We start from the raw sequence: 12,354 nt of genomic DNA on the forward strand, positions 1-12,354 counted from the left end.
CTCATGGCCTTCTCGGCTCTGGTTTACAGAGCAATATCTCTTGCTGGCTCCTTGCCTCAGCCTCCAAAACCCGAGGGTGCCCACATCCTGTGCTTCAGATGACTCCCACAAACCTCAAGATAAGATTCAAGTGGAATTCAAGATCTCCACCGTCTGGCCCGAGCTTACCTCCTGGTCTCGCCAGTCCTGCCTAGCCCAGACCACTCTTCCTTCCACTCCTCCCGTTCTCCTGCCCTCTGGCTGTCCTCCACCTACCCATCAACGTGATGGTACCCAGGGACCTGCCTCGCTCTGCCTTGTAAGGGGCCCTTCAGGAGTCGCCGGGGTGGAGCGGGCGCCGGTCCTTCCCGAGGCGGCCGCCAGGGGGCGGCAGGAGCGGCTCCAGATGACAGCAGGAGGCCGCGGGTGGGGGAGGGAGGAGGGAAGCAGCCGGCGCGGGTCCTGGCTCTTCGGATCTCAAACTTCGAACCAGAGCTCTCCGCGCGCGCCCGAGCCGCTGGCCGCCCGCGCAGCCCGACGCCGAACCAGTGCGCAGCGGGAGTCCGTGCAGGGTGGGCTTGGGACGGCGGCGACGGCGGCCGTCCATGCGGCGGGCTCGAGCTGCCGGGCGCCGGGAACCACGCGGGGCGAGGTGAGAGGAGGCGGCCGCCGGCTACCCCGGGACGTGGACACCCAGGTGAGCAGAGCCGCCCGCGTCGCGGGTCGCGCGTCCTGCATGCCTGCTCTCCGCCCGCGAGGCCCCGAGCCGGCCTGCCGCTGCGGCCCTTGGGCCCCTCCGGACCGCGAGCAGGCGCGGTGGGTGTGTCCGGGACGCGGGGACTGCGCCCGCACCAGGCTCGGGAAGCTGCGGCGCCTGGTCCGTGCACACTGCTTCGCCTCCCTCCCTCCCTCTCTCTCTCCGCTTCCCGGAAGGTTTGTTCTGTCCGGCCGGCGCCAGCCCTGAAAACCCTAGAGACGGTCCACCTGGGCTGTCCCGGGGTCGGGCCCGTGCACATGGGGTCTCGGCGCAGGGCACCGGGGCACGCACACACGGCCGGCGCGCCCCACCCCAGCCTCGCCCCCTCCTGCCCCGGCCGAGCGCTAGCTGCTGGCCGAGTCTCGGTGGGCGCGCGTCGAGCTCCATCCTGAGGCCTCGGCCACGCCGTTTTCTAGAAAGCCTTCGACCCGCGTGTGGGTCTCTGCGGAGCCGCGGCACCCTGGCGCCAGCGGGAGTCGGACTGGATGGGTTGTTTCCACCAGCTCCAGGCGCTCCCCCAAGGGGCAGCCTAAGTACCGGCAGTTCCCCGGCGTGCTCTTAGAATTAGTCTTTCCAGAGCTAGCTTACCTTAGGGGTCTAGGGACCTGGGAGTGCATATATTTTTGTTTTCCTTGAAATAACAGCAGCCCTAACGTGGGCGTTCTCAGGCCCACTTAGCGCCTGGAATGTGTGGGTCTGGTGTTTCCTAAGCGTGCACACCCAGCCCCGCAAATCCCCCTGCAGTAGCCTCCACTACTGCCGTTAACTGTGCGTGCGTGCGTGGGTCTCTTCCTGTCTCCTTTGTGACACCACCACGCAGCACTTCTTCCTTTTGTGGTAAGTGACTCTCAAGTCTTTGACCTGTGTAACTGAGCCATTCTGGGATGCCTGTTTGAATTTGGAGTGAGAGAAATAAGAGACTCAAGAGAGGTCTGAGGAATTACCTTGTCCAGCTGTCGTTTCACAGCCAAAGGCAACCAGGCGCAGAATAATCTAAAGATTTTTCAAAGGTTGCACAGTTCTTGAAACCTTGCATGACCTGCACTTGTCTTCTACTTTGGTAAAGGTGGTGAAGGGGCTGGTTTTAGGATTGTACTGAGTCTCAATCTACAAAGAAGCAAACATTTAAAGAATGTGATTTAAATACAGCCCTCCTCAATTCCTATATAGATAGATTTTTGTTGGCAACGTGATTGAATTCCTTTAGAAAACAAAATCTTTGCCCTGGAATTAATGCGAGGAAGCAGATGGGAGTCCTGGGACTTTCCTATAAACCTTTGCAGGGCTGGAGCAGGGTTTTCCCAGAGGTCCTGGCATGGGAAGTGCAACGGGTGATCAGAGTACTAGAGTACTTACTGAACAGGCAGTGCTGGGCTGGACTTCTGTGGGGAGGGCTGTGGGGTCAGCTCATGTGGGCTTGTCCATGCCCAGCACTGAATATAGCACCTGGTGGTCTTATCTTTATCTTAGTCTTGCGCCTGCCATGAAGAAATCTTCCTACATGGCTGTTAGGAAAAAAATAAACAAGATGAAATTAAATGAAATCCAGAGTTGGAGAGTAAGATCAGGGTTGGAAATTCTGATTGGAGGTGTTGTGGTTTTAGTTTTGCCTAGAAATGCTTGTTGTGATTGCAACCAGTTATCCTAGAGAGAGGCCAGGTGTCACTCTCGCCTTCTTGGTCCCCACATTTCTCTCCATAGCTCCACCTTTTTCCCCCTTGTCCATGAGTCTAGAGGTCTGCTTGCTCCTGACTCCTTCATCATCCAACTCCCCTCATTTATAGCTCATTTGTGACCAAGTCCCTTCTACATTCTTTTGTGATATCTCAAAATTATTTTTGTGTCTTCATTACCTCTGCCCCTACCTTATATCCAAATGACAGTGATAATCTCTCTTGATTCCTGGCCACAAGTCTCTTTTTCATTTTAATCCATTTCTCTCTCATGCTGACAGATTAATATTCCTAAAATTCTGACTTCATCACATCATTCCTCTCAAGAAATTACAATGCCACCCCCTCCCTACTCCCCAAGTATTCATTTCTATTTAATTTATCTCCAGAAGATCTTTCTGAGTATCTGCTGAGCTAGGGGCCGTTCCTACATGCTGGAGCTTCCAGGAAGAACAAGACAATATCCTTGCCCTCAGTTTGTTGACAGGCCAGCAGATGATTTATGGCCACCTGGGAGAGAAAGAGACCAAAGAAATAACCAATAACCACAAAACAATGCAGACTATTGGGGGGTGTGCAAAACATCCAGAAGGCACAGATAAAGGAGAGATTTTTTTTCTACATAGGAGCTAGGAAAGTTATAGCTGGGCTTGGAAGCATGAGGAGGAGTCCAAGGAGGGGGGAAAGGCTGGGAGGCGGGAGGGATGCCGTCAGAGGGAAGAGCTTGAGCAAAGCCCTAGAGATGTGAGAGTGTTATTATGGACAGGGTTCATCTGGGCATTTAAAACTATCTTAATTCCAATCTGCTCCATTGATCCAAGAACATTGCAAGTCTTTCCTACCTGAAACTCTTTCCTCCACTTACCCAGTCTCGGTCGTGGCTTGGAAATCCTCTGCTAACCCAGATCTTGCCAGGAAGTGTACCCCAGTCTCCTTGTACACTCCTCTCTCTCTCCTCCCTGGACCCACCTTCTCTGTCTCCTGCATCCTGTGTATTCAGCCTGGACATGTCCTAGTGGGTGAGCAGCATCTTCCCAGACACCCTGGAGTTCCTGAAGAGTGGCCCCTTGGCCTCTCCTCCTGGGGCCTTTCCAAGGTGAGTAGCCCAGTGCCACTCACAACCAGCCCCACAAACTTGAAAAGGTGCCTCAACTGGGTGTGACCTGCCATTCCACTTTTCCCATCTTTCTCCTCTTTTCCCCCCACATTTCCTCTGTATTATCTTTGTGTGTGTACACAGAGTTGTGGTATTTATTTATGCATGTGTAGATGTAAAGGTTTCATGTGTATTTATTGACTCTCTCCTCTGTAACAACAACGGGTTAGAAATATTTTGTCAGGAGCCAAGCCACTACACAGGCTGATGCTGGGAACTGGATGTGGGGCTCCAGTGGGGGGTTCTGGCCTGAGGCTGCTCTACTATCTTCCTTCTTTCTTTCAGGATCGCTCCTCTTCACGCCTCCTCTGCAGGGCCTGGGTACTGATGCTGGGACACCACTCATCACCTGGCCTGTTTTGCTCTCTTTTCCTTCCCCCACCCACCAAGGTGGACTTTTCTGGTTTCTGTAGACCCGCTGTCCTGGCATGTGCTGTGCCTGGGGCTTGACTCCTCCCAGCAACCTGTGATGGAGACATTATCGTCTGTACTTTATAAGGTAGGAGACACAAGCGCAGGGTTACTTACCTGAGGTAGACAACTCAGGTTCTGAACCTAAGTCTTAAAACCCAGCTCCCTAAGCCTGGTGCTCTTTCCAGCCTATCATTATTTCACGAAGGGCTGTCCTTAGGACATCTGAGCCAGAGTTAGGATCTACTGGAAAAGCAGACCAACGTAGTGTGGGGACAGAGCCTGGCACTTTTAGGAGTGTCTCAGGTGCTTCCTCTGCATGCTCAGGTTTGAGGACCACTGACCTGGGCTGCCTTTAACACGAGGTACTAATGACAGGTGGTTGGTGAATATGCCACTTTATCCCAGGTAACACATTCCTTTTTCACAGAGGCCTTTGACTCTAGGGAGTGAGCAATGGAGCTTTGAGGCCTGGGCCTGGTGGAGAGCCTCTTCAGTTCAGTCCTGAAAGCCCCCCCCCCCCCCAGTGGGAGCTGGCATGAAGTCCTGTCTCCATCAGGCTCACTGTGAATTTATTTCTGGGGCCTGAGTGGGTGCTGAAGGAGAAGGATAGGGGTGGATAGTTTGGGAATCCAAGTTTCCTGGGATAAAAAATGGACTGGGACTCCCCAAATAGGGCTACCCATACTTTGCTAGCCACTCCCTCCAGGCACTGTGAATTGTACCAGGATGGGGTCCAGTGATCGACAGGTTCTTTCCAATCACCAGCCTCAGTTTCCCCATTTGGCAAATGGATGGCCAAAGCCTGAAGGATGGAGTAGGGACTGGTGTGTGGGCGTGCAGAGCATTAGGCAAAGTCCTGGCTCACAGTGGCTGCTCAGTGGCAGTTTTCATCCTGTTTCTCCTGCTTACTCAGCGCCTGACCAGGGCTGGCAGCTCTGAGTGCTCGTATATGTGCTGGAGAAAAATATATAATCGTAGACCCCCTCAGGTTCAGGGGATGACTGTTGCCACCTTATATTGGATCCCAGTGAATGAACACCCCTCGTTGTGCAGTAATAATAATACCAAATTCTCCAGTTTCCCTTTAGATTCTTCCAAGAAGAATCTAAGAAGCAAGTAGGCAGCAGTTTTCTTTATTAGTGGTTAGTGGTCCTGGGACATTGGTCTCTTCCTATCTTTGTCTTCTTTTTACTTAATCTTTCAACCAGACTAATTGTGTACGCTGTCCTCTCTCATGTGCCTTCTGAAGCTGATGGCTTAGTGCTATCTTGGCAGTGTCTTTTCAGCCCTCTCCTCTCAGGTGTAGTCCGGAGGACAGAGGGCCAGGTTTGCACTGTGGTGTCTTGTCCCAGAAGGGCAGCCCTGGGTGACCCCGTGACCTGCGCTAGGCAGGGGCAGAGCTGGCCTGCCTCACCCTCCTGGCCAGCTGGCTGGCTGCTTGCCTGAGAGGGCTGGCCAGCAATGAGGACCCAAGTAATGAGTGATTAATAGGCGCCCCATCTAATCTCCTGCCAGGGGAAATGAAGGGCCAGCCACGCTCGCTCGCTCGCTCGCTCGCTCGTCTTGACCTGCTCCAGGTGGGCTTGGAATGCACCCAGCTCAGGATGGGGATTAAGGCTTGAAAGACAAGAGGAAATGAGATGTTAACCCTTTAGGCAGTAGCCATCGGAGGCCCACCTGAGCCCAGGAACCCAAGCAGGGAAATGGCAAGGGGATTATCTGAGGCATCCCATGAATGGGAGTGTGGTCTTTGATTTAGTACAGGGATGCAGCCATTGACTAGAGGGGCTGGGCTGGGTGGGGGTGGGGGGGCAGACCATGTCTTGTACTTAACCATTTTTTCTTGGAAGCTCAGTCAAGAGAGAGAGGAATTTCTTATGGACATGGGTACATACTTTCGATCCTATCAGCAAGTTACTCATTTGTATTTGCCACACAAACTTGTCCCCCTAAAATGCAGAGCCTCTGGCCGCTTGTCATCTCCAAGAAGTTGGAAGAGGGAGCCTGGCACTGGCGGTACACCATCTCTGGCACTGGGTCTACCTTCTCCCCTGTCAGGCGCAGCACTGTTGATACCAGTGGGGAGCCTGACTTCCGGCCTTGGTTCCACTGTGCTGTGTGTCCCTGATTAGTTTCTTTAACCTCTTGTGCTGTAGTTTCCCAGCCTGTAACATGGGGATAACGGGTGAGATTCAGGGCAATGCAGAATGCTTAAAGCAGTCTCGGGCACATGGAAATGGGCTTGCATGGTAGCTGTCGTGTTTTCCATGTTGATCTACCTAAGATCTGAGCCCAGATCTTCTCTAGGAAAGATCTATGTAGCTTCTTCCCCCTCCAAGACTTGCTTAGGGTGAATTGACAACTACTCTTTGATTGATGTTGCTTGTTTGACCCCTGACCCTCACATGCTTGGAATTCTGGTCTCTCCCGCCCCTCCTTTTGCTTCTGGCTCCCTGGCCTCCCTCCAGCTGTCCTTTTATTACACAGCCTGCCCCCTGTCCTGGCCTCCACGTTAGGCGGCCAGGCCTGGTGGACTGGACAGTGGCACCTGCTTGGTCCACTTCCACACCAGCTCTGCCCGTGGCCAGCCTCGCTGTGACTGGACAGCTGAGCGAAGTGGCTGAGGGTAGAGAGGAGGCTGGCGTCAGAGCAGGACTTGGGGCTCTGTGGACCGTCCTCCCTACGGTGTGCTCAGAATCACGTTGTAGGGGGGAGGGGGGATTTTTTTAAAAACAAAGTCTTTGTTTAGTGTTTTCATGTTGTAATGACGCTGCTGACCTGTGCTTCATTTTTAACTGTTTGAACTTTTATTTTTTAAAACAAAATGTATTATTCGATAAAGTGAACTTTTAAAAAGCTAAAAACAATGACTGCGAACTGAAGCTCTTGTTTCCTTTTCTGGTTTCTCTGAGCCCCCTTTGCCTCATCTTTGCTTGAAGCTAATAATAGTAACACTTATCAATGGTGGAGAGGAGGGTCAGAAGACAGGAGACCCTTGGAGGCTGTGTGAGGGCTTTTATTGCTGGTTATATGTGAGCCATATCTCATCATATTTGAAGTCTCATTAGAGGGTGTGCACTGACATTCTAGCTACTAGCTCCATTTAGTGTCCTTTCCAGAAAAAACAGGTACCCCAGCCCTGCTTGGCTTTAGTGAGGTTTTAGACAAGGCCCAGGATTTCGTGCTGCTTGAAGTTCAAAGGGTCTTTTGGCTGTCTCAGGGAGAAGGAATCATTATATTACAGCATTTTTGTAAAAAAATTTTTTCTCAAGGGAAAGGAGCAGAGATAGAGAGACAGACTCCAACATGTGCCCTGACTGGGATCCACCCGACAACCCCATCTAGGGTTGATGCTCTGCCCATATGGGGCCATGCTCACAATATAGCTATTTTTAGTGCCTGAGGCACAGGCTCCATGGAGACATCCTCAGAGCTTGGGGCTGATGTGCTCAAACCAATCGAACCATGGCTGCTGGAGGAGAAGAGAGAAAGAAAGAAGGGGGAGAGGGAGGGATGGAGAAGCAAATGATTGCTTCTCCTGTGTTCTCTGACCAGGAATTGAACTTGGGACATCTGCATGCCAGGTTGACACTCTACCACTGAGCCAACCAGCCAGGGCCATATTATAGCATTCTGCATTAACTTACTTAATCCTCTCAACAATCCATGTGAGGTAGGCCCTATTATTCCTTGTACAGCCTAGAAACCCGAGGCCCAGAGAGGCGAAGGGACTTGCATGGGCTCACACAGCAAGTAGATGTCCAAGTTTTGTTTGAATTCCAATTCATCTGACTCCGAAACATGTGATCTCAAGGAACTAATGAGCCACTTAGTGCCTCAGTCTAATTGTAATCCACTGAAAAGCCTAATTGGAATTCACCATTTTAAAATAGTGTTTTTTAGTTTATTCACAGAATTGTGCAACCATCAACAGTATCTAATTCCCAGAATATTTTTATTACCTCAAAAAGAAACCTTGAACCCATGACAGTCACTTCTTGCTCCTCCCTCCTCCAGTCCCTGGAAACTACTCATCTACTTTCTGTCTCTGTGGATTCTGGCCATTTCATGTAAATGGAATCATGCCATGTGTGGTCTTTGGTGACTGGCTTCTTTCTCTAAGAATGACATTCTCAAGGTTTGCCATGTTGAAGCATGTATCAGTACTCTCTTGTATCAATACTCCAGTCCTTCTGACTGTTGTGTCAACCACTTTTAAAATAAAAAGTAAGGCTATTTTGCTTAGAGATGAGAGTTACAGTGTCAAAACAGATGCAGCTCAAAGTGGTACCCAGTTTTTATGGTGGGCAGATGTGAAAGAACTGTAATAACAGGGGCAGGTGCAGTGACTGCTCCTGCCTGAGTGTGCAAGGGAGTGTTGGGTACAGGCTGGCTGGGTTCCAAGGTCTGGAGTCACGGGGAGGCCCAGCTGCCTTCTTCCCAACATTTTGTTGGGCTGCCCTTGGCTCGTGCCATTGGCAAAGACTATGAGGACCCACCCTGGAGAGGCGGTATGGGTGCCGTGGACCCTGCCTGGGAGAAATGCCTAGAGGTTCAGAGTTGTCTCTGCCATGGGCTATCTAGTTTGGGAGTTGTGCAGACATTTGTGCCCCTGCACTGTCTGCTGCATGGCTTTTATCTCTAGGTTTAGGCTATTGTTAAATGCTACCTACTGAGACAACACTGTTGATTTTTTTTTTTTTTAATTCAGTGAGAGGAGGAAAGGCAGAGACCGACTCCCGCACCCAACTGGGATCCAAATGGCAAGCCCACTAGGGGGCGATCCTCTGCCCATCTGGGGCATTGCTCCATTACTCAGCAACCAAGCTCTTCTTAACACCTGAGGCAGAGGCCATGGAGCCATCCTCAGCACCTGTGGCCAACTTGCTCCAATGGAGCATGGCTGCAGGGGGTGGGGGGAGAGAGAGAGAGAGAGAGTGAGAGAGAGAGAGAGGGAGGGAGAGGGAGAGGGAGAGAAGCAAGAGGGGGTGTGTGGAAAAGCAGATGGGCACTACTCCTGTGTGCCCTGACTGGGAATCAAACCTAGGACATCCATATGCTGGGCTGACACTCTACCACTGAGCAACTGGCCAGGGTCTGATTGACTTTTTATGTTTCTAGATGTAATACTTAATTTTTTTTTCTGATTATAAAGGTTAACTTACAAAATATTCAAAGGAAAACTTTCAAAATACAAAAAAACACAAAGAAGAAAAATAAGTCATAATTTCTCAACAAATGATGGTCATTATTTTTAATGTGCATCTTTTTTTTTTTTTTTTTTTAATTGAGAGGTGGGGAGGCAGGGAGACAGACTCTCACATGAGCCCTGACTAGGATCCACCTGGCATGCCCACTAGAGGGTGATGCTCTGCCCATCTGGGCTGCTACTTCTTTGCTCGGAATGGAGCTATTTCAGCGCCTGAGGTGAGGCCAGAAAGCCATCCTCAGCACCCAGGCCGAAATTGCTCCAATCATTTGAGCCATAGCTGCGGGGGGCAGGGAGAGAGAAGGGGGAGGGGTGGAGAAGCAGATAAGCGCTTCTCCTGTGTGCCCTGATAGGAAGTCAAACCCAGGACTTTCATACGCTGGGCTGATGCTCTACCACTGAACCAACTGGCCAGGGCCAATGTGCATCTTTCTACCATCTATCTATCTATCTGTTATCTATCTATCTATCTATCTATTCATCCATCCACACATGCATGCATGTGCACACACACACACTTTTATAAAAGTGGTATCATGTTGAACATATTGTTTTGTTCCCTAATTTTTTCACTTAACAATATATCACGCACTGTTACATTTATTGTTGGATGCATTATTACATATAGGGTTACATTTTCTATGTACTAAATAATCACTATTCTTCCAAAGCTTGATTTTATTAATAGCTGCAGATTATTTTTAAAATATTAATGTTGCTTACACAGTCTATTTTTGGACATGTTCATTTTAAGTTTTTCAATAGGATTGATAAATATAACTGCATATTTTGTGCATTTTTAATACTTCTGTTAATACACTGTGCTGTTTCTGGAACAAAAGATAATACTCTTTAAGGTGTTTGATACATACAGTCAAGTCGCCTTCCCGAAGACTATATAATTTATAATTCCACAACAGTGTTATTTTTTTATTTGAGTTTTATTGTACATGTAACTTTAATACTACCAAAACGAATGTTTAGTTTGCTGTATTTTATTGTTCTGATTTAACCTTTGGTGTTGAAAATTCAGTTCCGAGCTGTGTAATCAGCAGGTCAAAAGCAGGAGCCTTTCTGTTATACGAATGCTGCTCAGGGGTTGGTCAGAGAAGAGGCACCTGGTGTCCAGATGGGAGGCCCAAGAAACAGAGCGGGACTTGCTTTCTGCCTCCCCGCTCCTTTCCTTATAGGTACGGTTCTTTCCTCAGGCTCACAGTAGGGCACTCAGTGTCTCTCCTAGTGAGAGATGTAAGGGGCGCTGTGAGGTTGGGACTTTCTTAGCTCCATACAGGGAAACTGTCAGTGTTCATACAATGTCCCTGTGTACATGGACTCATACAATGCATGCTCTTTTGTGACTGGCTTATTTCACCGAGGTCTTGGCACGAGAGCACAGTATTGTGCTCTGTGGTTCTGCATGGGCATCGCCATGTGTGCATTCTCTTTTGCAGCTAGTACTTCTGAACCCCTCCCAGGTGTCAGGTACCTTGCTTGGGGAATGGTGTGGATTCCAGTTCTGACTTTGCCACTTAGTCTTGCCTGAGTGGCTTGAACAGCTACATCCTTGACCTTCAGTTTCCCCGTGTGTGCAGTGGATTGTTTGTGCAGTGGAATTAGAGAAGACAGCGTATGCATGGTGTTCGTTCCTGCAGTGAGACAAAGTACCCACTATGTGCCTTAATGAGCACTGCAAGGCCATCCAACTTAATGGTAAAGAAGGTGGTATTTCTGCCTGGGGGACTTGCAGCCTTGGTGGGAGGTGGGCAGGCACAGGGGATGATCAGCATGGTCAACATTATACAGTAGGAAGGCTGGGGTCCCAGAAGGACATCAGACTGAGATTGGTGGGAATTCGGAGAGATTTGAGCCCTCCCTCAACAGAGGGAAAGCATCTGGGGGGTCCGAGGGACAAAGGAAGTAGAAGCCTGTCCTGTCCTGTTTTTACAGCAGGGCTGTATTCTTGAAGACCTCACAGGATTCAGATCTCTCATTATTCAGACTATTTTTCCCCTGGTGGTATAAATGTAAAGATTGTGCATGTGTGCTGGATACATTCTCAGAATGTATCAGAGTTTTGCCTTAAAGTTGCTTTTCACACTGTGGGTGTTATCTCCAGCGGCACCGTGGGCTCACTCAGAAATTGCCCACTTGGTATCTCATGACAGTTGCTTGCTTCCTCAGTAGCCAAGCTGGTTGTCATTGCCACTGTCATTATCCTTGTCGCTGTGCTATATAGTCTGGCATCATCAGTTGATGGGCCATCAGGGCTAGGGGTTCACAGGCTTTTTTTTTTGTAGAGGGCTAGAGAGTTAGTATTTTGGCTTTGCATGCTGTATGGTTTTTGTTTCAAAGAATCAGTGCTGCCTTGTGAGGCAAAAGCAGCCATAGACAATTCATCAACAAATGTATTCCAGTAGAATTTTATTTATGGACACTGCGATTTGGATTTCACATAATTTCCACATCATAAAATGGTTTTCTTCATTTGATTTTTGTTCAACTACTTGAAAATGTGACAGAAACAGGCAGTGGGTCAAGTTTGGCCTGCTGGACAGAGATTACTGACCCCTGGTCTAGATGACTATAACATTTGAAAATTGCTTTAAATTGTAAAAAGATCCTGATAGTCAACAAAATCACTGATGGATGTTCCAGAGCCCCTAAAAGTATAGCTGAATTCACAAGTTCTATCCAAGGATGTAGGTATTTATCAGCCTGTGTGATACTGACATAGGCAATTACTCTAACACAATCTGTGATTCTTTAAGAAGTCATCCTAATGATTTTAATACTTCAGGTCATATTATGTAGAAATTTAGGCATCAAATAACTTTTTTTTTTTAAGTTTCACAATTCAAATTGTATACCATAAAACTATTTGTTATTTCATACCATTCTAGAGTCGAGCAACTCTGCCTGACTCTCAACAGACTGATGGCCTCTGGTGGTAGTTTGGAACTTGATTCTGAAATTGTTATGAAAAGCCAGGGGAGGGCAGGGAAGGAGCCCCAGGGCTTGTGTCTGGCACATGATACATGTGGATGAAAGTTTGTTCCCTTCTCTTTCTTTTACTCCCCACCCAAAAGTTCTGTATATTTGGTCAGTTCCAAAACACGCTGAGCCTTTTTGAAATTCTTACTTTGGTTCTTTCCACAGGCCGTCAAGT

General features: G+C 49.1%; 1 protein-coding gene across 1 annotated transcript in view; it reads left to right on the forward strand.

Moving 5' to 3' along the window:
• The first annotated feature begins 427 nt into the window (after positions 1-427).
• Positions 428-12,354, forward strand: part of THSD4 (thrombospondin type 1 domain containing 4) — a 692,972-nt gene continuing 681,045 nt past the window's right edge. Inside the window, exon 1 of the mRNA XM_066277962.1 lies at positions 428-676. The gene's annotated coding sequence lies outside the window, so the exon portion shown is untranslated. The remainder of the gene's footprint in view (positions 677-12,354) is intronic.

Source organism: Saccopteryx bilineata, chromosome 4 (assembly GCF_036850765.1).
Source record: "Saccopteryx bilineata isolate mSacBil1 chromosome 4, mSacBil1_pri_phased_curated, whole genome shotgun sequence".
In the NCBI taxonomy this organism is placed as follows: Eukaryota; Metazoa; Chordata; class Mammalia; order Chiroptera; family Emballonuridae; genus Saccopteryx; species Saccopteryx bilineata.